The sequence below is a fragment of the Schistocerca nitens genome, chromosome 11 (genome assembly GCF_023898315.1).
Source record: "Schistocerca nitens isolate TAMUIC-IGC-003100 chromosome 11, iqSchNite1.1, whole genome shotgun sequence".
In the NCBI taxonomy this organism is placed as follows: Eukaryota; Metazoa; Arthropoda; class Insecta; order Orthoptera; family Acrididae; genus Schistocerca; species Schistocerca nitens.
This window is the reverse complement of record NC_064624.1, coordinates 133950965-133977235: the sequence shown is the minus strand read 5'-3', so window position 1 is coordinate 133977235 and position 26271 is coordinate 133950965. Positions and strand designations below refer to the sequence as shown.

The window sequence follows — 26271 nt, the reverse complement described above, 5'->3', positions numbered from 1 at the left end:
TTGACAGGAAACTCTTAGAGGTAATAAACAATTGCTTGGTGTGTTCTAATGTTTAGTTATAGCTTTTTTACTAATAAAACTGCTGTACGTGCCCCTGTCTGTACAAGGTTTGTGGCGAGAATTTCTTACACCCAGGTACAAGTTTGGTAGTGTATTCTACATATTCGGTCAACTCCAGTAATGTCTGTACACCCTACAACAATGTTCTAATTCGAATTTTTGAACGGCGTGATTTATGAAACCGCGTCAAACGATGTAGCCGAAACTTGGTACACAGCAGTCAGTAGCACAATGCAGATGTGTTTGACCAACTTTCAGCTCCTGACCAGTTCTCGCAGTTAACGTTGACCGGCATATCTCGATACTAAAAGTCATAAGCAGTAATCGTAGTGCCTCCTAACTTACTTTCTCGTACAAATCGGAGGCTCAGTATATTCGATTAGTGATGGAAACACTGCCGAGTAGGCCAGGTTATTTTCGCTCTCCTATTTATTTCGTTCGCCACGCATTTTTTTTTTTTTCCTTTATTGATTTTCAATTCCGCCCGAAGGGGGTGGGCTGGCAGCAGCTTAGTACGCTGCTCTACAGCCTGTTGTTGTTGTTGTTGTTGTTGTTGTTGTTGTGGGGGACGTGAGGTGTATACAGAAGGCGAGGCGCAGTGCACGACGCTCAAGGATCTGGAGGGACTTACAGAATTCAACATATAAACGTGCCACGTAGATGCTGTATGCCTACTTTCCACAATTTTCCGCCGTTTTACAATTTAAGTCACCATTTTATCACCTGTTTTTCTTGTTTCTTTTCTTCTTACGTTTTTAACGTCTGTAGGCTGCAGAGCAGCGTACGGATGTGAAGGGGGGGGGGGGGGGGGGGGGAATCGAAATGCAGTAAAGGAAAAAAGAAGACTTTATGCCTGCTTGTAGAGGCAATTATACTGCTCGGGAAAGAGTCAGTACATTCCATTTCCCTCGTGATGAAGATGCATGGAGAGAATGGATAAGAGCAGTTCACCGTGATAATTTCATCCCTTCAGATCACTCTGTGGTAAGTAGCAGCTTTAGTAAATAAACCTATGAAATGGTTCTGTTTAGTCTGAGTGTTAATTGTGATTTGTAAACATAACCTGTATACATAGGCCAAACTTTTCTCATATTAACATAACGTAATCCATTATTTTTAACAGATTTGTGAGCTGCATTTCCATGCACACGAAATAGAAAGAAGTACATCGTCATATGATGCTAAGACTGGAAGATTAATTACACGCCTCTTGATCGTCCACGTTTAAGGAAAGGTTAGTTGGTCGTTTACGGACTTTGAGTTAGGTTATATAATTATTGGATGAATCTCTTACACTCTTGGTTTATATGGTAAGGTACTGAGAATTAATATTTGTTTATAGGTGCAATACCAGCACTATTGCCAGAATGTCCTGATTATTTAACTACACCACAAGAAGGAAAATATCATTCTTTTCGTTGAAGGTATTATGTGATAAAATTAATAGTAGCCATTCAAATGAGTGGACCTGTGTCAAAAAGTTGAGTAGTGTGTATTTTCTTTTAATTAGTGAAATGCCATTTTTGAGAGTTCTGTGGTATGTTACAATTAACGCAAATCTCACTTTCACTGTCCATGTCAATGATTAACAGCTTCGTCAAATAGGGAACATAAAGTTTCTAGTAACCGTAAGTACCAAAACACAGTTAGCTAATATTCTTAATATTGTCGAGTTAAAATTTAGCAACAGAGAAGATCAGGAACCTAATGAGGGTATTGTTTTCATAACCACTATTTTGAATAATTTATCTGAAAACTTGCCAGATAAACATGAAATTATAAACTTGATGGAACAACAGATTCCATTGCTAAAATGCAAGAAGAAAATTGCAAGATATTCGTGGGATATTTTAGTTTTGTGGTCATTAGTTCATTCTATTTCTCCTCAGTGTTACAAGTTTTTAAGAAGCAGTGGTATAATAACTATGTCTAACCCTGCTACTCTGACTAGAATATGTGGTGGATTTGCTAGTAATACTGCTCTTGAACAAGTTCCTGCACATTTTCTGGGATATATAACTAGGACAGTGAGATTTTTAACTGAAGAAGACCAGGCAGTCTCCTCTCGGTGCATGAAATCCATTTAAAGTCACAAAGGTGGAAACATAGTTGGCCAGGCCTACAATAGTAGTGAATTTGCATCTGCAGCCTACGTATTCGTGGTGCGTGGTTTGGATACACAGTACACCGATGTAGCTCATATTCTGCCGGTCAAAGTCTTGCACGCCCCTGCTCTTTTCACCTTCCTTAAAGATATTGTATCGAAGTTAGAAAGCATGGAGTTTGAAGTTGTTGGTATTGTATCTCATAATAATACCATCAATAAGAAAGCTGTATCTTACTCCAGTGACCAACCCGAACTTAAAATTAAGTACCGACACCCTTCTCCAGGTGCTGGAAGGAGGCCATTTTATTTTCTAATCGATAGTGTGCGCCCATCAAAATGCATAAGAAACAACTGGCTGAATCAGAAAGAAGAGATTATAGAGCTTCCGGATTTTAATTATGAGCTGGGTGATGGTTTTGCGTCTTTCAACAGCTTGAAATCTCTTCATTTGCTGGAAAAGGCAAATTTATTGACATTTGCAAACAAGCTATGTCTTAAATCACTGTATCCCTGAACCATAGAAAGGCAGAATGTAAAACTTGCTCTCCATATTTTTGACCATACAACAGCTATTGCTCTCAGAGAATTAGGCTCTAAACACAATATTGAATACTGCAACTTTCATTGAGATCATTTGCAAGTGGTGGATGCAGTTAATGTAAAAACATTATTAAAAGGTGAAAGGTTATTAAATAGGATTCAACAGCCAATACCCAGGAATTCTAAGCACATACTGGAGTTCCTACATCAGTTTGCAAATTGGTTAATAAAGGAAAATTCTCAGGGTTTAATTGGTCTTAGCAGACAAACACATTTAGCTCTTGGGCATACCATTCTCACATTGGTGGATCTGCCTAGGTATTGGCTCAATGAGAAAAAGAGGCAATACATTCTAACAGGCAAGGTTCAAACTGATGACCTGGAAAGCAGGTTTGGTAAATTTTATCAGATGAGTGGTGGTAATTACCATGTGTCAATTAGACAGATTTTTTAGACAGAAAGAAACTGAGGGTATGAAGCTATGTATCATTAATATTAAAGTCCCAAAAATGGGTGGTGTTGTAATTGCCAAGGATGACATTTTTTCTACTGAGACAGACATACATGACCTTCCAGGAGTGACATACAATGAAGAGTTAAATGTAGTTGTGGAAGATGTTGATATACAGGAATTGGATGAGTATGTGTGGCCTGTACTCCACTACATAAGTGGTTACTGCTCATATGCAGTCATTAAGAAACTTAAATGTGATTATTTATTTTATTTATTTGCCTGTAGACAACTGTTGTGTTGTGTAGGCATCGTCAGATGGTTATACAAATGATTATACATAAGGTCAGTAGTTACATAGTTATACAGATTGTGGTACTAAAGATTACACAAAAGTTAACATATGGTATATGATTATACAAAAGGTCAGTGTGGTTGTATGACATAAATTACAGTTCCTTTGATCACAATCACATTTATAATAATAGAGAATCATATTTTTTCATCATGTAGGAATTCACTTATGTTATAGAATGCTTCTCTTTCAACCATGTCTCTACTACCATTTTAAATCTATTCTCATGCAATTCCGTCATTCCATGTGATGTATTTTTGTAAAATGTTTTGCCAGCATGTAAAAAATTATTTTGGATTTAACTCAAACGTGTCCAAGGAATGTCTAATAAGTTCCTAAGTCTGGTTTCATATGAGCGCACATCTGACCTGCTTTCCTACATGTGGGAATTCTCTTTGGCATGCATAAGTGCTTTAAGTATGTATAGACTGGGAACTGAAAGAATTTTGTGCTCAATGAAGCACTGTCCGCAAGAAGTTAAATTGCTCACACCAAAAATACATCTAATGGCTTTCTTCTGCCAGAGGAAAACATCTTTTGCCCCAGCAGAGTTTCCCCAAAGAATTATTCCATAATGCAGATGAGTATGAAAATAGGCATGGTATACCATAAGTATGCACTCCTTACTGACACAATGCTTCAGTTTCCTAAGGAGATATAGAAATCTTTCCAACCTACTGCACAGCTTTTCTGTGTGAGTATTCCAGCACAATTTGGTATCAAGACAAATGCCTAGCAATTTTACTGAATGTCTGATTTCATTAGGTACATCATTAATATCTCTATTTAACGACAGTCTATTTTCATGGAACAAGTGAGCTGCCATTTCCTTCATAGATTTGTTCATTTGTTTGACAACATCCACATCATTATGTGACATGATAAAAGGTGTGTCATCAGCATACATTACAGATTTATATGGTAATGTGTTGGGCAAGTCATTCACATACACAATGAATAAGAAAGGTCCCACTCCAGACCCTTGTGGGACTCCATATTTTACCTTGAGAAGGTCAGATTTGTTGTTTGAATTTATATAGATCATTTGGTTTGTGTTTGTCAAATATGATTTCAACAGTAATAGTTCTGTTTCAGTTATTCCATATTTTTCTAGTTTCTTAATTAAAATACTATGTGAGGCAGTGTCAAATGCCTTGGTTAAATCAAATAAAATGACAATTAAATGGACACCCTAGCTGCAACATGTCCCCAATGAAGTACATCAACACCTGTTTGCAGCATTTCATTTCTAGCAAAGCTGCATGGTCATCCACAGTAACTGTTCTTTCGGGATCAGATACTACCGTCATATATAGTTAAATCAAATAAAGTTGTATAGGTATGTTCCCTTTTCTCAAAACCTTGTAATATTGATAAGACAACTTCCTGAACTGCTTTTATTGTTGATAGCCCAGTTCGGAATCCATACTGAGCCTTATTGAGACGGTTGTGACACTCAAAAAAATCGTTTAATTGGACTTTCAATAATTTTAGATAATATAGGTACTATTGCTATAGGTCTGTAATTTTGGTGTGAATTTCTGTCTCCCTTTTTGTATATGGGCAATACAATTGTCAGTTTAAGGCAGTCTGGAAATGTTCCCTCAGTAAACATCCTATTGATTAAGTAAGACAGTGGAATGCATATAGTGTCATATTTTCTTTATGGTAAAATTAGAAAAACCATGGATGTCCTCAGTTGTGGAGTTGTTTAGTGATCTGACTACATCCAGCATATCCTTAAGATAAATGGTTCTCCATTCAAATTTTGGCAAGTTGCCTGTCAACTCTGTTTCCTGCAATTTGGGAAGTCTGTCCTCACTATCATCTAAATTACTTTCATCTGTCATAGCTAATTCTCCAGAATTTATGAAACTATTATTTAGTTCAACTGCACTTAGAGGAACAGGTAAATTTTCTGCAATTAGCCCTGTTTCTGCTTTAACTATTTTCCATGCTGCTTTATATTTGCTGCTGGAATGATAAATATAGTTATCATTAGCTTTTTTCTTTGCAGAAATGATTTCTTGTCTGTACAGCTTTTTTGAATTGGCATATCAATTGCCACATCATATTCCCAAATCTGTAATGTGCTATTGCAACTCGTCAAGACACTTCAGTAGTACAACAAATGTGGCTGTAATCACTAGATGCTGCAGTAAAACAGTTCTCCTCTAACAAACTTCTGTCTAAACCTGACAAGAACCAGCATTTTCTGTCAGAACTATCTAAAGATATAGGAAATTGAACAGCTAAACTTTTAGGAGTCCATATTGACTCCAAGTTGACCTGGGAAGAACACATTAGTCACATCTGCAAAAAATTGTCAAAGGTATCACATCTATAATGGAAACTGAGAGATTTATGTACTATAGAATATTTAAGATTCACCTATTTTGCACTGCTCCAGTCCCACACTTCTCATGGACTGCTGGTGCGGGGCCACTCTATACATTAAGCCATCTATTGACGATACAAAGAAAATCTTGGTACTAAATGCTTTTCATTTCTTGACTGTGAAAATGATATAAGCTTACTGAATTTATAATTCGATGAAATGTAAACACTTCAGATGGCTGGCTGGCAGATATCTGGTGCAACTGAAGTAATTGTCTTTTCTTCCTCATTTTCCCGAAATTTTTGACAAGAATAGGATATGAATCTAAGGTCCAGTCAGCATAGTAAGTGAATAGAGTAAACAGTATATGCTTTTATAGATATCAAATTTTTACTACTCAAAGATACACAGACGGTCCTTTGCAAATGTCAGATCAACAGTGAACAGTGCGAACCTCAACCCCACCTGTTATATATGTTTTCAAACAGTTGTTTGATAGTATTGCTCTATTTAGATATTACAAATAAAAATGATCAAAAGTCAATTTTCCATACGTGTAGAATTTTCAAAATTCATCTTATCATTTTCAGACATTCAATTTTGGGTAACAGCAAAACAGAGCAATGTGCTACAATGCAGTTTTAGTATATGCTAATTACAAGACAATGTAACAGTTTCAGATGCTTCTACTATTTTATCGATTTTTATGTGTTTGATGTGTTACTGTTTCATAATCATTTAGATACTATAACATCTAGAATGAAAGATTACTGTTCCTAACATTATAATTATTTTGTAAATTGGAATCTTGCCACAAATGAGCAGAGAGTTGTGGTATCAATCTGCGTGATACCCTTTCTAATGTTTTCTCTTACACATCAACACTTTCAAATATTATTGCGTGTCACCAGGCTATTCACGAAATGGAGAACTGGTAATGAGAATAAATATAAAGGTAAAAAATAAGGTTTCCTGAGCATAAGCGAATACAGAGGATACATAGTAAACTGTACTGCCTACATAGTTAGCTGGTAATCAGCATCTTACTGCCACATGTATTCTGTGAATAAAAATATATTTTATACATCCAAGACTTGTAATTTTGGACTATATGATTTCTCACTCACACAGTTTCTTTTCTCACACTGTAGAAGCTAATTGTCTCCTCTATCATATCATATGTCATTTATTGTTAATCCTTGAAAAATTGCACACAAACTGGATGACTCTTTCTGTCAACCAGAGCACTTGCGTAAAATAACATGCATATGTGATTAACGACACAGTGTGAAACATCGGGTAGACAACACACAACGAAACACGTAAAGATTAACCGAAACTTTAGAACCATCTACAATAATGTATGGGAAAAGTAAAATTTCATATCTTCTGACCCAGTAATTTTGATGTGTTTCTTTGTACACTGTTCCATAGTTTTTAACTAATCCTGGTCGCGCCAGTGACCTATATGTGGTCTCCTTCACAGATGAACCACACTTTCTTACTGATTAAAAGAAAGCATTTAAATTACAAATATTTACACACAATTCAGCAAAAAAAAATTATATAACGGTATCAGGTGCCATGAATCCTGCATTTTCGGTGTTACAACCGGAGTGCCTAATAAGGAAATCACTGCATTAACAATTAACGCAACTGCTGACAGTGGATGAAGTACACTGATCAGCAGATTACTGCAGACTGAGATGGTCACTCCTTTGGGACAAAAAGGTAGACACACCTGGAGCTGAGAACAAGACTGGTCGTATGTGGGTGCCAAGTTATTTTGAGCTAGATGTAACGTAGTGATGTGTAGAGTTGCACGATGTCTATGTTTGTGCCCTATTTAGTGCACTTTTTGTTACAAAAACGAACTGAAGGTAAATTCAGAAAGCACATACAGGATAAAAGACATGTACCCCATTTGTGCATAACATATATTGTACGTAACTACCAAAAATGCAGTGGGCGAATGGTATACTGACTTTTAACCACATACAATAAATAATTCTACTTTGTTTCATGATAAATAGTTCAGAATGTCTAACTGGTATTATTACACGAGTTTAATATGTCACTTTTTGTTTACATTTTATGCTTAATATAAGAATTTAAGTATTATATTATTTTGCTGTCTTGTCATATTTACTGTTACCTCTATAAATGCATAGACAAATCCACGAAAAAGTAAAGAATCACATTTTTTTTTCATAGGAAAGTATTACAAATGTACAATTATATTAGTAATAAATTGCAAAACAAACAAATGTAGAGAATTTGGATGAACACAAAGAAGTCATTGTACGAGAGTCTGCCAGAACAAGAAACGAACAGCGATTATTTTATGGGTGGTTCTGAGCAAATCACTTTGCTGGGAGTGTCTGGATTCAATGCAATCAAGCAACTAGCTTCTGTTGAATGTACGCAATGTGAGGACAATGATGTGCCGCTGGCTACGAATCCACCTTTACCCCTTTGTGGTCATGACTCATTATTATTCTTTTATATAAATGTCAGGTCATATTCGTAATCCTAGTATTCTGTTAGGCATAGACAAGAAAACTGCATTACGTGTTAATAAACTCTGGCTTAGTGAAGATCAGCTACAACTGCCATGTATCACAGGGGATGGACCTCTGATGTATGTCAGTCATGGCATACTGTGGCAGATGAAGCTGGCACCCTCTGCCTGTTCCAATTATACCCCAACTACTACCAATAATTTTTTTCTGTCTTTTTCTGTCTATGGACATCTTTTGGTTCTGATTTTCAGTGATATCCATATGAGAGGTAGGCATAAATCTGCCCATTTGTTATTTAGGTCAGATATCATTGTTACAATTGTAGCCTAAGGATCTGACAGCAAAAATACAATTACTTTTGTTTCAAACCATGTTAATTAAAAGTTATGTCCGATTAAAAATTTTACTGTAGCAAATAGCAGAGAAATATATTTTGAGCTACTTTTGGTAAGGATGCGCAAACTGGCTCGCTTCATTAACTGACTGAGCCATTAGTTATAAATTTTGCATAATCTGCCACGATGCTCAGTATTTTGCTTGTACCCACAAACGGATCAGTGCCACTGCAGATGCATAAAACGATTCCTTATACTTTTCCAAAGTCCTAGATCACTACACTTTTTACAAACCAAATTAATATTGACAGTTATAAGCAAATTTTTTTCCAACAATGAAACGTTGAAAGCAATATGTGAAAAAATGAAACCAAAATTGTGGTGGGGCATACATTTTTTAGCAAACACCATCCTGTACTCATTAAGATTTTGAGCTTTATGACTTCAGACTGATGTGCTACCGAAGAGGCTCCACAGAGGAGAAAACATAAATCAGGTTGGCCGGCTTACAATACTTGTGCAATACAGTGTCCTTACTGTGGCTGATACAAGCATAGAAAATGCAATGGAGGCAGCTGCACCATTACGGCCCATGTTAAAAATGATAACTATATTTTTGTACTGTATGCCAGACACTAATATTGAAGCATTTGCTCTGTCCTTGAAGAAAATTGACCTCTTTTTTTTTTTTTTTTTTTTTTGAAAATGATCTAAGGACAGAATATGTATTCATGGAGACATAAATACTGATTTAAGACTAAAGGAACCACACAATTTAGTTTTGTTAAAATCCTGCGACTGGATGACTTGTACTGCATTAATGATACTTCATAACAATTTTTCTGTCATCATCAGTGTTCATTAGTGATACTTCGGAAAATGACAGCGACTTGACAACCTCTCATCATGTCACGAAATGAAAAATATCTCGCCGCCCCCGCCCCCCCCCCCCCCCCCCCGCCTACTAAAGTATTCAACTGCTTACCCAACTTACGCGACATACTTCCCTGCCCCTATTCCAAATCAATTGCCCCCTGGGGCTTATCCTGCAATAGATGCAAAACCTGATCCATACCACAACACACTCCAGTCCTGTCCCGGGCATCTCCCATCCCATCAAAGCCAGGGACAAATGTGGAAGCAGCCGTGTGCTCCAGCAAGTTACCTGTAACCACTTTCTGGCATTCTACACGGTCACGACCACAAACAACTTGTGTGTCCGCACGAATGGCCACCGCCAAACTGGCCGAGAGACAGCTGGACCACCCAGCTGCTCAGCATGCCACCCAACAGGATATGCTCGAATTTTCTAGATTCGCCAATGACCCTAAAACATTGCTCTTCACATTGCACAAGTGGAGTTTCAATATGTTTACACAAACAATTTTTGTCAGTTCTACATGAGTACATAAAATGCACAAATTTATTTTTCAGTGTAAATATTGATCACTCATAGTGGTATCATGATTTAATATATTGTTTACTGCAATAGGTGTGCAAATGTTGCCATTTGAAGTATTCTAAGATTCAGTTTTTGGGTTCTGCTATCTCTCAATTGTAAAATCACAGTTCTTTTATTTTGAACTATGCCATAAGGTACTGAGAAGTTCTAAATCCATGTTGCTTGTTCACTACATGTATGTTGTAATTTTACTTAAAACAAATTTCAGTTACTGCTCTTAAAATATTTTGGCAGGCTGTTGTACCACTTGTGTATATTCATAAATGTTTCTTAGTCTGAAGTAATGGTATTGTGCTCATGTATCTTATTACACATATGTTATCCTTAATGGTGTACAGGAAATAAAAAGTAACTGTGAAAATAAATATCTTTTATTATGTTTTCTTGTATCTCGTCCTGAAATGAGGTCCTTCCTAAACAAGCTTACAACTACTTAACCAAGAGTTCTTTTTTGTAGCTCTTTGTGTTAGGTAACTATCATAAAATATTAATGCTGGATAGTAACTTCACGAATGTAGATCTGATGCAAGTGTTAGTGCACTCTTTTACAACAGTGTTCTGTTACTGTGTGTACTAACCCAAAGAAATATTATTCTATGAACACTGTACCACTTTGTCAAAAGGAGGGAATTATGTTTGGTCCAAGAGCTATTTATCATACTACTATCTACAGCTATCTATCATACTACTATTGACAGTGCCATAATGTTACTATATTACCAGACACACTAATTCGGCACAGATGGTAAAATATAAAATAATGTTCTTGGGTATTGGCCATGGCCTATCCCTGGCAACCACCCTAGAAAATGAAGGACGGTGGCAGAAAACGTTTGGTTGTGCAATCCTGTAGTCGTTTTGTTGTGGTGCTGAGTTTGCGACGTGTCTCTCAAAATAAATCAAAGGTTTATTGACTAGTTTCTGATAGAACATGGCAGTAATGGAAAGGACAAACATAAGCAGAATAACATCATTCTGTCAAATCAGAAAAGAATTAAGTCTACACTGATTAGTAACACGATTTCTGTATGTAGAGTACACCACTCTGTCACCAGTGAGGTGCAAATCAATCTCAAATGAAGTACCTAGGAGTAAGAACTCCTGCATTCGATCAAATACCAAGTTATCAAGTGGTGCTGCTCACAACGATAACAATAAAAGTAATCTGACTACATGTTTTGCTCTGTTTGCGTTGCACGTGCAGCTCTTGTTCGTTCCAAGTATGTGGAATAATGTATACAACCAGCAACCGTTCACCACCACAGGTGACTGCCAGCCACAAAGTAGTTTTAATTGAAATTTAGAAGAAAACATAATAATCCTTTATCAATAAATCGCCAAAGGCTGATGAAAGGGTCAAACAATAGCCACAGAAGTTTTGTATTGTTTTCCCACTAATATAATCTGACAGGTGCCAAAAAATTAAAAAACCTTTAGTATCTGTCCATTATATATGTGGGGCATGGTAACTGTCGTGGATCAATCTCTCTAGAAATTACAGTTACCAGCCACCTTTTCTATTATTTTTCAATCTTTGTTTACCATGACCAGTTTTGAATCTTTATAATCACATGGTACATACTTATTGCATGTTTGCAGCATTGTTGGAGTTGCCCAGCTGTGGCCAAGTGTGAACCGCACATACTACTCACCACATTACATGCGTACATGTTTCGTTTTCTTGCCAAAGCTACATGAGCCACAACAATGCTGCAAATATGCAATAAATATGTACCACCTGATGATAAATCGCTTGTCGATTCAAAACCAGACACGGTAAACAGAGGGGTACATGGAAGATGCCTCAGTGAAGATCGCAACATGAGGAAGATAAGACACACAATGTCGTCGTCAGCGCTCGGGCGTACCCAGGGCAATGCTGGTAGAAATTCCAGTGGCAGATCCTTAGACCACCAGAACATGACACATTAAAGAAAAATGGTAAATAGAAACTGAATAATAAAACTAAAGGCTACTGGCTGCTGGAAACCATCACACAACATTAAATCTGAACTGAAATTGCTTCTTCTGGCAACATCTGCCCTGAAGATAGATATTTAACAAAAATCTTGTGGCACGAAACACTACAATGATTGCTTGTGCTATTGAGAAGTAGATGTAAATGTTACATGAGCAGTGACAGATCAATATGTTCATTATTATTACTTTTCAGCCAGTAATCTGTAAGAAGCTGGTATGTAGCCATAAACACAAAGAAAATTAATATTAAATCTCCGACCATAAGAAACACATGGCACTGATTGTTCCAAACATAAAAATTGATCCATCAGCTATAATATGTAAATTCAAAGTATCTCACCAGTAAACCAGCACAAATTCTTCCAATAGCAGCCTGAAACATTCAATTCATGTCAACCAATTCACTAACCAACATCCAACTCAAGAGAGGGCCCCCAAATGCTACAGCACACCATCTACAAACACAGAGACAAAAACATCAAACCTCACCATGACATAACACACCACATCACAGTTATGTCACGGGCCTAAGCAGATGGGTGTAGCATCAGACCCGACCGAGTGCGAATAACCTTACGTTATCCCCAGATAGTAAATGGTGACAATGACTGCCAATTGGCAAGAAAACAGGAACAAATTATCTAGCATGAAGCTTAAATTCTGTTGGAACTTTTGTTCAGAGTGTGAGTCTTTTGGTACAATCCAAGAATATCAGTACTGGCTGCTTTGCACTTGGAAATCTTTCTCACTGTACTGGCCCACAAACAGGACCCACAGCATAATTTTATTCAATCTGTCCTGCAGCATTTTCTCTTTATGTGACACAGCTAGGATATAAAATTGTACATTCTAACACTGAAATTGTTATACTTACACCCTAAACCATTCACTCCCTAATTGTAATTGTTATTAATAATGAGTGCGTTTACTACACACTGATTTGATTTACGAATTTTCAGAATATCAGTCGAGACATTCGTATGAGGACTTACCTGCTATTTCTTCAGCATCTTGTTTTGAAAATGCAAATTTCCCACAGTATCTCCAGTTCTGCTGCATCTCTCCTTCTACTGTTGGCGAGTTTCATCGTTAAATACTTGGTGAATGAAGTTCAATAACTCCACTACTTAACAAGTCAGAATGTTTAAGTGAGAGATAACTTTCAAGAAGCCTTGCACACTCTTTAAAGAAGTACTACATTGCATAAAACACAGCTTTCATATATGCACACAATTACGAAACTAAATCTGCAGTTTATGACGTCCATCAGTGCAACACAACACTTGCAGCTTGAGTACATACGTCACAGCGTTACATAAATGCTATGCATTTATATTCTACGGCAAAATAAGATTTTCTAACCACAGCCCCTTTAACCGATCAACTAATTAGGATCCCAAACATGAATGTATATTACATTTTTTATTCTCTCTCCAACTATTTTGCGTTCCGCTTTTCGTGTCTTAGAAATCGGAACAGCGCAAACCCTGTTGCTGTGCTACTACTACAGTTCAACGCAGCATCTACTTATCTTGATGAGAACATCAACAAACACGGATCATTCTCCAGAATGAGTTTTTCACTCTGCAGCGGAGTGTGCGCTGATATGAAACTTCCTGGCAGATTAAAACTGCGTGCCGGACCGAGACTCGAACTCGGGACATTTGCCTCTCGCGGGCAAGTGCTCTACCAACTGAGCCACCCAAGCACGACTCACGCCCCATCCTCACAGCTTTACTTCTGCCAGTACCTCGTCTCCTACCTTCCAAAGTTAACAGAAGCTCTCCTGCGAATCTTGCAGAACTAGCACTCCTGAAAGAAAGGATATTGCGGAGACATGGCATAGCCACAGCCTGGGGAATGTTTCCAGAATGAGATTTTCACTCTGCAGCGAAGTGTGCGCTGATATGAAACTTCCTGGCAGATTGAAACTGCGTGCCGGACCGAGACTCGAACTCGGGACATTTGCCTCTCGCGGGCAAGTGCTTTACCAACTGAGCCACCCAAGCACGACTGACGCCCCATCCTCACAGCTTTACTTCTGCCAGTACCTCGTCTCCTACCTTCCAAAGTTAACAGAAGCTCTCCTGCGAACCTTGCAGAACTAGCACTCCTGAAAGAAAGGATATTGCGGAGACATGGCATAGCCACAGCCTGGGGAATGTTTCCAGAATGAGATTTTCACTCTGCAGCGATGTGTGCGCTGATATGAAACTTCCTGGCAGATTAAAACTGCGTGCCGGACCGAAACTCGAACACGGGACCTTTGCCTCTCGCCTACAAGTGCTCTACCAACTGAGCCACCCAAGCACGGCTCACGCCCCATCCTCACAGCTTTACTTCTGCCAGTACCTCGTCTGCTACCTTCTAAAGCTGTGAGGACGGAGTGCTAGTTCTGTAAGGTTCGCAGGAGAGCTTCTGTTAACTTTGGGAGGTAGGAGACGAGGTACTGGCAGAAGTAAAGCTGTGAGGATGGGAGACCTTGTTTTCGCCCGAACGAACTAGCCCAGTTCGGAGGCAGCGTGTTGAGCTGACATCTGTTGGCAACACCGAGCAACACTACATTACTCAAGCGCTGCGTATTTTACATCGCATTGGCAAGTTTAGCACGAAAACGTTGGACGTAAGACACATCTTTGCAGGTATATCAATTTCTTATTTACAGTTTGCTAACAAAATAGCAATAAGTGCCAACGTCTTTTCATTATTTGTGAAGGATATACTTCATACCCACAAAGTTTCTTGGTAAGGCGTTCTTTAGATATGATAACTTGGAATGATGTGTATCACCATCTATGGCCGTCCTATCGCCCTCACCCCCACCCTTAAGTACCTTGGCGTCACCCTCGACCGTCGCCTCTCCTGGACTCCCCACCTCCGGACGATCCAAGCCAAGGCACGCTCCCGACTCAGTCTCCTCAAGCTCCTCTCCGGCCGTACGTGGGGTCTAGACCCCTCCACCATCCTCCACACCTATAAATCCCTCATCCGCCCTATCCTTTGTTATGCCCATCCGGCTTGGATCTCCGCCCCCCCTCCCTTTTATAAATCCCTCCAAATCCTTGAACGCCACGCTCTCCGCCTCGCCTATCGCATCCGTCTCCCCTCCCCCACGCGTATCCTGTACGACCTCATTCCCTTCCCCCACCTCCTCCTTTTCCTTGAAAGGATACGGATCCTGTACACCTCCCGTAAACTCGATCCTCCTCACCCGCTCGTCTCCCCGATCCTCTCCCACCCCCGCCCGCTGCCGCGCCTGTATTCCCACGTCCCACCCGGTCTCCATCTCTCAACCCTCCTTACCCTCTCCCAAGGTGGCTTCCGCCAGCTCCCCCTCCCTGATGATGTCCTCCGTCCCTGCATCTACCCCTCCTATCAACTTTGATCCCCCCCCACCTCCTGTGTCCTATCCTTTAGGCACCCTCCCTCCCTCCCTTCCCCTCCCTTCCCCTCCCTTCTCTTTCCTTTCCCCCCTCCCTCCTACCCTCTCCCCCGGGCTTCCCCTCCCCCTTCCTCTCTCCCCCTCTCTCCTTTGCCCATGGCATATCTGCTCTCCCCTCTCGCTCTCCCATCCCCCTTCCTCCTCCTCCTCTCTTGGCGGGTCCCCGGCCTCGCACACGCATAGTGAACATTCGCGCGCCGGAGATAATCGCCATCAGTGTCTAGTGTGTGTGCTTCGTGTTGTGTTTCGTGCAGTTACACCTCAACTGTTCACATGTGCCGTCGCCGTTCTCCGTGTTTTGTGCGCCGTGTCAGCAAGTGTTAGTGTTTTTATCGTCCAACGTGAACGGCATCTTGTTTTTTGTTTTTGTATCTACTTTCTTTACCCGCCATTTTTTGTATTGTCTGTGTCACCTATGTCATCTTATTGTACCCCTTAAGGCTGAAGAGCAGCGTATTATGCTGCTGCCAGCCCACCTTGTATGAGGTGATTAAAATTACAATAAAGGAAAACAAAAAAATGATGTGTATTATCATTTGGGTAAGAGATGGAATCAATTTTTGAGTGGCTCGGAGAAGTATTCTCCGAGCACATGCTCTAAATGCAATAGTATCGGCGGCGTAAGGGTTCGTGTTTTAACAGCACAGCGCGCAGTTGGAATTGATACGTCACCAGAATTGCTGTGCCCATAATTTTCCATTCGTTAGCCGTACTTGCGACTACAGCCTGGAACTTCCTCGGTCGATAAATGATCTATCATCTATGTGCTTGGCTACACACACACATACATACACGAAACTCAAAACGGTTAACATTTCTTAACTTCGCCTTTCGAAGCAGCAGGAAAATCCGTTATGGAAAACCTATATCGAGTTTACAGTAAAGCAGCCCAGGTTAATTTTATTTTCCCGTTTACATTTCTCCTCTGCCCAACCCGCAACTTTATCGATTTGTTCGCTGCATATTAGCTGAGTTTTTGTATCGAATTTCAAGCATACTTTCCAACTTACTGTTATAGGGTCTTACTTCGAGTGTCTCCAGGTTTATGTGCTTCACGTAAAAACTCTTCCCACATTTCGTATTACCCAGTGGAAGTCCAGGCAAGCAGAAGACGGCAAGAGATGTAATGGCGATGCTAACCCAGCCAGCTGCACGTAGTGTAGAGTCGTGACGCGAGAGGGCAGCAGAGTAGCCGGACCCGTGTAGTACGGACTACCACCGACAGATGACAGGTGCGGACTGCAGTGCATAAATCTATGTAAAGGGAAATTATGGCCAACTTGCCAGTGAGCGACATTTTCGAACGACTGCGCCGATGGTGATACATTAAGCGAGTACTGACTTGACCCGGGGTCTAGCCATCTCCCCTCCACACTGTCTGAGCACTGTAGCTAGTGACCAATAAGGAGCCACCAGACGACTACCAATGAAAAAGTGCTGTGCATCAGGCGGGCGCGCGCGAAATTTTGTGTTAGTCACTACTCACTATTGTGTTTGTATCGAGGCCAACAAGCCCGTTGGCCTCGGTTTGTATGTGTATGCGTTTCCTGCGTCAGCGTGTCCTCCGTACTGTATTTTGGAAATGATTTCGTTCGAAGATAGTGTTGTGTACAAGCGAAAGGCTGAAGTATTTGTAAGTACCATATTTAGTATGAATTTTCTGCACTTAATGTTTTTTTTAAGCGTTGAAATTCATTGCGTTCAATGATAATGCTGTCGGCGAACGAAAGGCAGAGTGAAATAGTTAATACTATTTCTCAAGTGGGTGTATTCTCTGCTTGCTTTTTGAAGCTATCAAACCAGACTGCTCACTTGACAGTTGTTATTGGCAACTTGGTAATGTTGGCTACTTAAGATTATAGAATTACGGGGATCAAATAAAACATGAAAGATAAGGGTATTGGTAGGGTAAAAATAAAATAAGCACGATCGGGTAAAAATAGCTATTACTAGAGTACATTATGGAAGGAAATAAGATGAAGGTACAGCCAACTTGTTTACCTGATCAGAAATCCTCATTTAAAAATCTTGCTGTGGACTCCAGTAATTTAAATGGTGTGATAGTAAGCAGGAGATTTAATAACTGTATGAAACAGCGCACGCAAATCGTAATATAAAACAGCGGTATACCTATTTTGACAGATTTTCATTTCTCGGTACTGGAAAATTACCATTTAATACATGTTTCTGTACGAATTTGGTTTTTATGTTTCTTGTTACCCACATAGACTTTTAATGATCCTTTAAAAGAAGGCTTTTTTCGTAGGCCATTTTTTCTTTATGTTTCACATATATGTGAAACATGTGTATGTGTAAGAAGTTTCATAATCAGCTAAAACTTATTAACATTGTGTACTGGAATTATAAAACACATTTGTATACTAAACTGTGAGTTGTTTTTTTCCATTGTTTGGAAAGGTGGAGGAAAAGTGGAGTAAACAGAAGGCAATCATATCTTGAGCAGCTGACTGCGTCCTAAGTTCAGATTAATTACAAATAGTGTTTGCTTTTTTTTTTAAATTAGTAACTTTTTTGTTTACTCTCTGTATTTCAATTTGGAAATCATTAGACTGTCAGTAGTGTTGAATGCCTAGAAATTACATTAAACTGCAACCTTTAAGAGAAAGACACAGAGTATGCTGTGGTAGTTTAAAATTAATGCCAGGTGTAAATAAAAGCTGTTACTCAACTGTAATTTAAACATACCACTGGTATCTGAGAGTAATACTAAAAAGTTCTGAATACACAAAGATCTGTTCTCAGTAAAGATGAATATACTTGCTTGGCTACATGGGCCTTCCTGTAACTTCATTCAAGGTAAAACAGTTTGTTGCTGAGTTTGTTCAGGTACTACAGAAAGCATATTTACCAGTGAAAAGAAGTTTTGCCAGTAAGGATTGCTTTTCAGATTTTACCAAACACCCAGCTCTAATCACCCAGAAACTTCACAAATTTTAAATAATCTATAGGAGCACACCAACATGTCCATTTGTCTTTCCCTTAAAAACATTTCCCTTAAGATTTGGAATTGGAACTATCAGACTGAAGTGTCTAGAAAAATTTGTTTAGGCCAAAACTATTAGTTTAAATACTGTTTGTAACATTAATGGACATAGTTAATATTTCCTATGTATAAAAATCTACCCTTTTCCTCAAAGCTTATACTACATTAATTTGTTTGACATAGATATGTCTAATAGACCATTATATGAATTCTTTTTATCTTGCCTCATACTTTTATTGTCCTGTCACCTGTGTAGGCACTTTCTTCAATTTAGTCACTAGGTCTTTTTTTGTGCCCCCAAGTATTTTTTCTTTTTTCAGTGAAATGTTTGTGTGAATATGAAACATTTTTAACCATATTCTGACGAGTACAAAAGCTTTTCACCCAAAATTTCTAAAGTTTAAATATTATTTTGTTTTTACCACTCCCTACCCAAGGTAAAATGTGTACTTGTTGGTGGTTTTTATGAAATTGTGGTCTGGTCTACCATGTGTCTACATACCTGCTGCACTTCTTATATCAAATGTATGTTACTGTAGGGAGGAAAATTCTGACATAATTTAAATGAAGCCAAGTACAGAAGTATTAGTAATACATGCTCTTCTCTCTTAACAGGAAATTCTCCTGCAGTGGAAAACACGTGTGTTGGAGCTGCACAGAAATGATTGTAATGTGCAAGAAATTAAATCTTTAAACATCCATGTTGATGTTAAATCAAGGGAGGAGTTTGGACAGTGGTTGGCACAGTTTGAAAACATAACAAAAACAACTTATACAATAAGGTGCACTGAACCTGCATCAGGAAAGTATGTTGTTTGCAAACAAAGGTGTTAGAACTTCCAGTTTAATAAGTATATTCAGAAACGACACAACAACACATATATGTCACAGAGTAAGTTGACATGTGAACATGTTAGCGTTCAGATAAGCACTGAGTCTCAGTCTAGCGGCCGCTGCTCGGCTGGCCGCTTAGGTGGCGCCGCTGCTGCATGGCTGGCAGGCAGACAGCGCCGCACGTAGAGGACGTGCGTAATTGCGCGGCGGCACTTTAAATGATCGGCGAGTCACAACAAAAGGCTGGTCTGTCACCACAATACTTGCAGTATAAAAGTTCACGGTTCAGTGCAAAGGGCAACAAAAAACACTAACTGTCCATCAAAAATGACAGTGACAATTAATGCCGTGCATGATAGATACAGAGGTAAGTCTGTAGAGAAAGCAATGCTCTACAAGGAAATGCCGTGTGAGGTTAACTTGGTGTTGGGTCATAACCACAGTGTTGAGAGTGCTGCTGCTTTAAGATTTAGACAACCACCAAGTGATGTCAAAGAAAAATTAATATCCCTGTTTGAAAGAGGTCATTCACCAGCCACTGCTCTTGAGTCAATAAAGGTTGAAATTCAGCTGAATTGTTCAGGTTACCCTTTAGTCCTTGCAGACAGAAGCAGGTGTCCTGATTACAACTTTTGCCACTATTTGTTCAACAAAGTTTTTAAGAAAAATTATGGGCCAACAGACTTGAACAAAGATGGAAAGCAGCTGTTACAACAGAGGTTAGAGGAATACAACAGCGAAGTTGGAGCTGTGTGTGCCAAGATGATTCAGTAAGATGATGATTATATAGTATGGTAAGAGTATATTTACAAATTTGTAGTCTGATGAAAACTTTATGCATATACATTTAGCTACTATTAATATTTGTATAATTGTTTTTCAGCATTTGCTCACCACTGATGCAAAAAGTCCATACTCGTGTAAAAGCTGCTTCCAAACTTGTATTTATGGATTCCACTGGTTCTCTGGATCACGACAGCAGCAGAGTGTTCGTTTTACTTACTCACAGTGAGTGTGGAGGTTTACCACTAGGAGTTCTGATTATGTCTTCAGAAAGCTGCTGAGTTATAGAAATGGGACTAGAGTTGCTGAAAGAGATAGTGGGGGAAAATATTTTGGGGGAAACATCAATGGCCCAAGTGTGTTTCTGACTGACGACAGCCAGTCAGAACAGAATGCAATTAGAAGGTGCTTCCCAAACACAAAAGCTTTGTTGTGTATATTCCACGTCCTGCAGGCAGTGTGGCGCTGGCTTCTCAAAGCAAAAAATGCTATACCACAGCAAAAACAGTGCGAGTTCTTCCAGAATTTCAAAAAAATAATGTTTGCGCAAACAAAAAAAAAAAGGAAGCAGTGGTAAATTATAATGTAACAAGAGCGAACATCGGTGAAAATAATCAAAATTTATTGAAATACTTGGAAGGGTATTGGGATAGGAGAGGACTGTGGACCCTTTCACGTCGGCGAGGTATGCTTGTAGAAGGGCACAACACAAATAATATAACTGGTGCCTTCACGAGAATTTTAAAGGACAGGATTTTTGAGAGGGTGCGTACCTTCAATGTGGTTCAGATGGTGGACTTTTTTCTCACAAAGGTGAATTTGTATTTTCAGAGGAGACTTCTTGATGCTGCTAATGGAGCAAGTCCTTAGTCTTTCTGTAGGCCTACAAAGGCTCCTTCACAGGAGATTCTAGCAAAAATCAGACAAGTCAATGAGGATGTTCTGCTCGTTCCCAGTGAAGAAAGGGAGAATCATTATTACATTGTTAATATGGCTGTTCTTGTTTGCACTTGTTGCCAAGGCAATACAGGGAAGATCTGCAAACATATAGACTGGGGAACTACAGGGAGGTGACGGATAGTGACAGTGTTCTTCGGAACGTTTGGAGCAAACGGACACAGGTTTGCTCTGTGAAAGCCAAGGAGAGATGCCAGAGACACTTCACACGGAGACAGTTCCAGACAATAGAAATAATGATTTAATCGACGAGATAAAAGCTCGTCTCATAGATTTTTCAAATAAATCCCCTGAGGAAATGAGGAAAGGCCTTGAGGTCATGTGCGAAAAATTGAGAAAGCTTGCATCTTATTTGGCAAATTTTGGTGAAGGTAAGTAAAACATACTTTTATATAAATGTTATGGCAAGTAATTCAATATTGTATGAATTCTAATTTTTGTTACAGGAAAATCTAGAAAAAATCGCGGTAACTATATTCCCGTTCAGTCCACTGCAATAAGCAGAAGAAAAAACAAGTTGGCAGGTCGCAGATGTCATCCGGGGGGAAGACAAAGACCACACTCTAAGCAAAGCAAGGAATTTGTAAAGACAGTAGAAATTTCTGAAATGGTAAGTATTACATTTCTAAAGTCATGTATGGCATTTTGAAATTTATCTAGCAACTTTCCTTTCCCCAAACGGCATATTAAGGAATAAAGTAATTATTATTTATTCAACATTTTTAAGTTTGAGGGAGCACTGCTGGACATACAGTGCTATTGGCTAACTTGCATAAATTTAATACTGTGTGCTGATGGTGGCGTAAAGACCGAAACAATCCACAACAGAAATAAGAAATTGCAACTGAAAACTGCCTCCAGACTGACCTCACATCCAGTATTGATAAAGGCTATGGCATGCAAGTTTCTGGCACCATCTTTAAAGTAATTCTTATTTTATCTGAAGGTAGCTCTGTTAGTATAATTAAAGAAAAAGAAAATACTTAATTATGATTTGATGTGACTGTCACGTGGAATAATTTGTAGACATTGCTATTGAAAAAACTGAAGTCACTCCACACCTTGAACTTGGTGTGGATAATTCCATTACACAGCAAGCCAGCTGAATGATACACTGCAAATCAGTCATAAAGTGTTTACACATTCTGTTTCATTCGGAAAAAAAATTGATGTGTGTACAGGATGTTCCCTTCTGTGCAAGCAGCATTGCATATTTCCATTGGCTTGTGACTTTCTCATGCAAATGTGAATGTTCCAACATAGTTCACAACACGTCTTGTTCCAAAGCAGTGGCATTAGTACATTATGGAATAATTGCTGATGGGTAAAAGTGCTCATATCTTGTGTTAACACAACTTCCTGATTGGCAGTTGCCTCAAGTTCCCCATTAGCTTAAAATCTCAGTCCTGACTATAACACCATCTAGGCAGAAAAATTACATATGGTATTATCACCCATATTAATATACTCACGTTCAAACTGTTTGCTAATCTTGTTTAGATGTTAGGTTATTAACATCATGGCATTTCGTTTCTTTGGTCCAGTATGTCTTGCATGTACAGTAAAATTCTCATTACATAACATCTAAATTGTAACAATTAACTAGGCCTATATTTTTTATTATTAGTTATCTAAGTGTTTTTTTAAGGTGTGGCATATACATATTATGGCTTTAAGTAGCTAATTACAATATAAAGATGTAAATACACACAAATGTGGAGCCACTTTGAGTTTCATTCCGTCATTGAATATTTCGGTACAGAAATGGATAAGAAAAGCCATGTTACATAAACATTTTTCCCCAACATTAACCCAGTATTAGTGCAACAAACTTAGTAATCCATAATTTAGAAATAAAGGTTTTCAGTAATGTTAATGTGGATTTTAATTTCTTTTCAGGCTACCTTTCCACCACCAGCTACGCAATCATCCCAGTCAGCTTCAGACTTTTGAAGGTGCGCGACTGTTTACTGCAGCATAGTGTGTAGGATTTTCTTAATCTGAGATCCAACGTAATGGAACTATTAAGGGAATGATTGTAGTAAGTTTTTTCTTAAAGCTCAGGCCTAGCCTGACTGCTGAAATATATTAAGTTTTTTTGTTGTACCTCGGGTCTGACCCGATTATTCCCAGCGGGGTCAGGGATTTTCTCTGCCTCGTGATGACTGGGTGTTGTGTGATGTCCTTAGGTTAGTTAGGTTTAAGTAGTTCTGAGTTCTAGGGGACTGATGACCATAGATGTTAAGTCCCGTAGTGCTCAGAGCCATTTTCTAACCCGATTATTGAAATAAGTTTTTTGTTACAGCTCAGACCAAACTTACTATTGAAATATAGAAGTTCTTCTTTAAATTGGGATATCCCAACAATGTGGATACTTATTGTGTATGTTGCACAAGTTTCTGGGAAATGTGAATTATCTTTTCTTAAAACGTAAACTACATTTTATATTCTGCATATGACTCTTTTTTTATTTACATCTGTTCCTTCAGGTTACATGTAGCTTATTTAATTTGTCATATTATGTCTGCTTTCTGAGGTAGTTCTGTCAGCTGATAATGAAAAATGTTTCCTGCATTTTAATATATATTGGCAATAATATACTGTAATATTGGCAGGAACGAACTGTTATTTTATTAATTGGTATTAAAACTTTATTTTAGAAGATTAAGTGAAGACATTTTGCAGTGTTAATATAAGCATTACATTTAAATAGGAATTATGAACAGATTGCCCCCATTTACACCAAGGTTGGCATAAAGGAATTGCTTATGATGATAGCTTCCTCTGGCATGTAGAGTCTGAACAAAAATTTTCCATCTCAAATTAACTAAAAGGGAAGTAAATTATTTTTTTGCTGGCAGAGCACACTTTCAGGCAACCATCCTAAACAAAAAAATGCATTAATGTTGTAAAAAACTTAATTTTTTCATTAAATGCCAAGCCAACTAGTCAGACCGCATGTCTTCATATCACAGTTTGTGACTTCATTCTGAAAATGAAAGGACAATGAATCTCTTTAAACTTTTATTTGAATAGCAGATAGAAAGCTGAACTAGGTAAGTGTACTCGCCATTAATGTTTATGTTCAGCTTTTGGTGACGCAATGTTCTGCTTCTGGTAAGTGAAGACAAAGGGGAAAAGCAAAGGAGTGTGGAAAAATTGTGAAATATGTGAGTAAGTAATAAGACAGAATCAGGGTCCAAAGAGACCTATGCTTGTGTGGTAAACAACCTGCAGAAGAGGGTTGGCATGAGTAGGTGGATGAAAGCCAGATTCTTGTAATTTAACTGTGTGTTTCAAATCACTGCCTAGTCTACAGAGAGCTATTAACTGGACAGGAGAGAGTAATGATTTGTTTAATTTTGTATATGTATTAATGTCCAACTGCATGCATCGATGACAAAGACTAAGAATATAGATATAGCACTGGCACACATTTACTAAATTCAAGAAACCAATTTAAGAAAGGTATTGACTATAATGATTACAATTTGTACACAACTGCCACAAAACAAACACTGACAGTAAAACACAATTTGGGGTTATTCACATTACAGCATTTTAAAAAAATGATACTGTATTGCTATACAGACTGTTGTGTCATTTAAACTAATTGGAATTTCATGTAATGTACTGTAGTGTTTCTGTCCTAACCCATACCAAGCTCACTTAGACCTAGATGTCTGGTGCTCTTAAAACCCCACTCAGTGCTGCCTTCAAATTGCCAGCAAGCTTATACATACATCTCTCACTGCCATTTGACTAGTGGAGTTATGTTCAACTTTAGTGGTATTACCATCAACAAAAATGCAAAATTAAAAATGTTGAGAATGCAATCATATGTCCAAATTAATTTGTCATTTGTTGCACATCACTACAATCTATATTGCAAAGTAATCCCTGGAACATATTACTAACGAACTGACAGGCTATTTAGTTCACAAGATAGTCCTTTAGGACTTCAGCATAGTAAAATTTTGTTTTAATTGCTCTTTTCATAAAGACTGCCTATTAAGGACTAAAAACTGAACCATGTAATGTCTAAGTAACTTTGATTTTCTAATTTTGCAATTACACACACACACACACACACACACACACACACACACACACACACACACACAGAGAGAGAGAGAGAGAGAGAGAGAGAGAGAGAGAGAAAGAGAGAGAGAGAGAGAGACGCACACCACACATTTACGGATTGCATGCTGTTTGTGTGATCCATATCTGAGGAGGAGATCATGCTTATCCACCACTGCCAGATATCAGCTTTCAGGTAAGTGACGCACTGTATTTCCTTTATGTATATACATATACAATCTTGAGTCATTATCTTGTGACATTAAGGTGCACAGGAAACAACAGTATGTATCAGGAAAGAACTGGAATGAGTTACAACAGGGCAGGTATACCAGCTTGCCCAGGAAAATGCATCTCGGTCATTGTCTTCCTAATGAAACTCCTCCACCACACTTGTCAAACAGGGTGCTTCAAGTTGTTGAGATATCTCACTTCAAAAAAACTTAGTAAAACATTTATCATAACCTAAATAGGTGTGTGTCACTCAGGGGACCATATTATACAAAGTCTTTTTCTTCATGAATGTTTCCCACAAACTATCATGCATGGAGGATAAATTCCATTCACTAACGATGGTACTAAGTAATCCCAAATAAAAATCCAAGCCAGCTGACAGAAAAATCAAATAAATGTTTCAAAGATGGTTAAAATTCATCACATAAAGACAAAGTGGCCCTAAACATAAATAAAACTAACTGTATGAACTTCCATTCAAATAAAAACCATAGTGAGGTTTGACTAATAGTTAACAAAGATCGATTAAAACATGTGAGAGTAAATTTGTGGGCATTAATGTGTTGCCAGCTGGAACAAGGAGAACATGTGAACATTTTAGCAGAGCACATGTTACACTACTCTGAGAATTCTCAAAGTGATCTACTTTGTAAACAAACATTCAAACATCAGTTATGTGATAATATTTTAGGATACCAGAGCTTGGAATGTATAGATTGTCTTCAAGGCATACACAAACAGAAAAAAGCACTATTGCCCACAGAAAAATCTTTAACTGTATGGAGTA

At 38.5% G+C, this 26271-nt stretch overlaps 1 long non-coding RNA gene across 2 annotated transcripts; it reads left to right on the top strand.

Annotated features, from left to right (window-relative positions):
- Window positions 1-881: 881 nt before the first annotated feature.
- LOC126213162 (uncharacterized) lies at window positions 882-19349 on the top strand. Of its 2 annotated transcripts, none has more exons than XR_007541091.1 (3): window positions 882-1044; window positions 1184-1294; window positions 19212-19349. It is a non-coding gene; the product is annotated as an uncharacterized LOC126213162 (long non-coding RNA). The 2 variants fall into 2 exon arrangements; XR_007541090.1 differs by lacking the exon at window positions 19212-19349 and adding an exon at window positions 1403-1485.
- Window positions 19350-26271: the final 6922 nt, after the last annotated feature.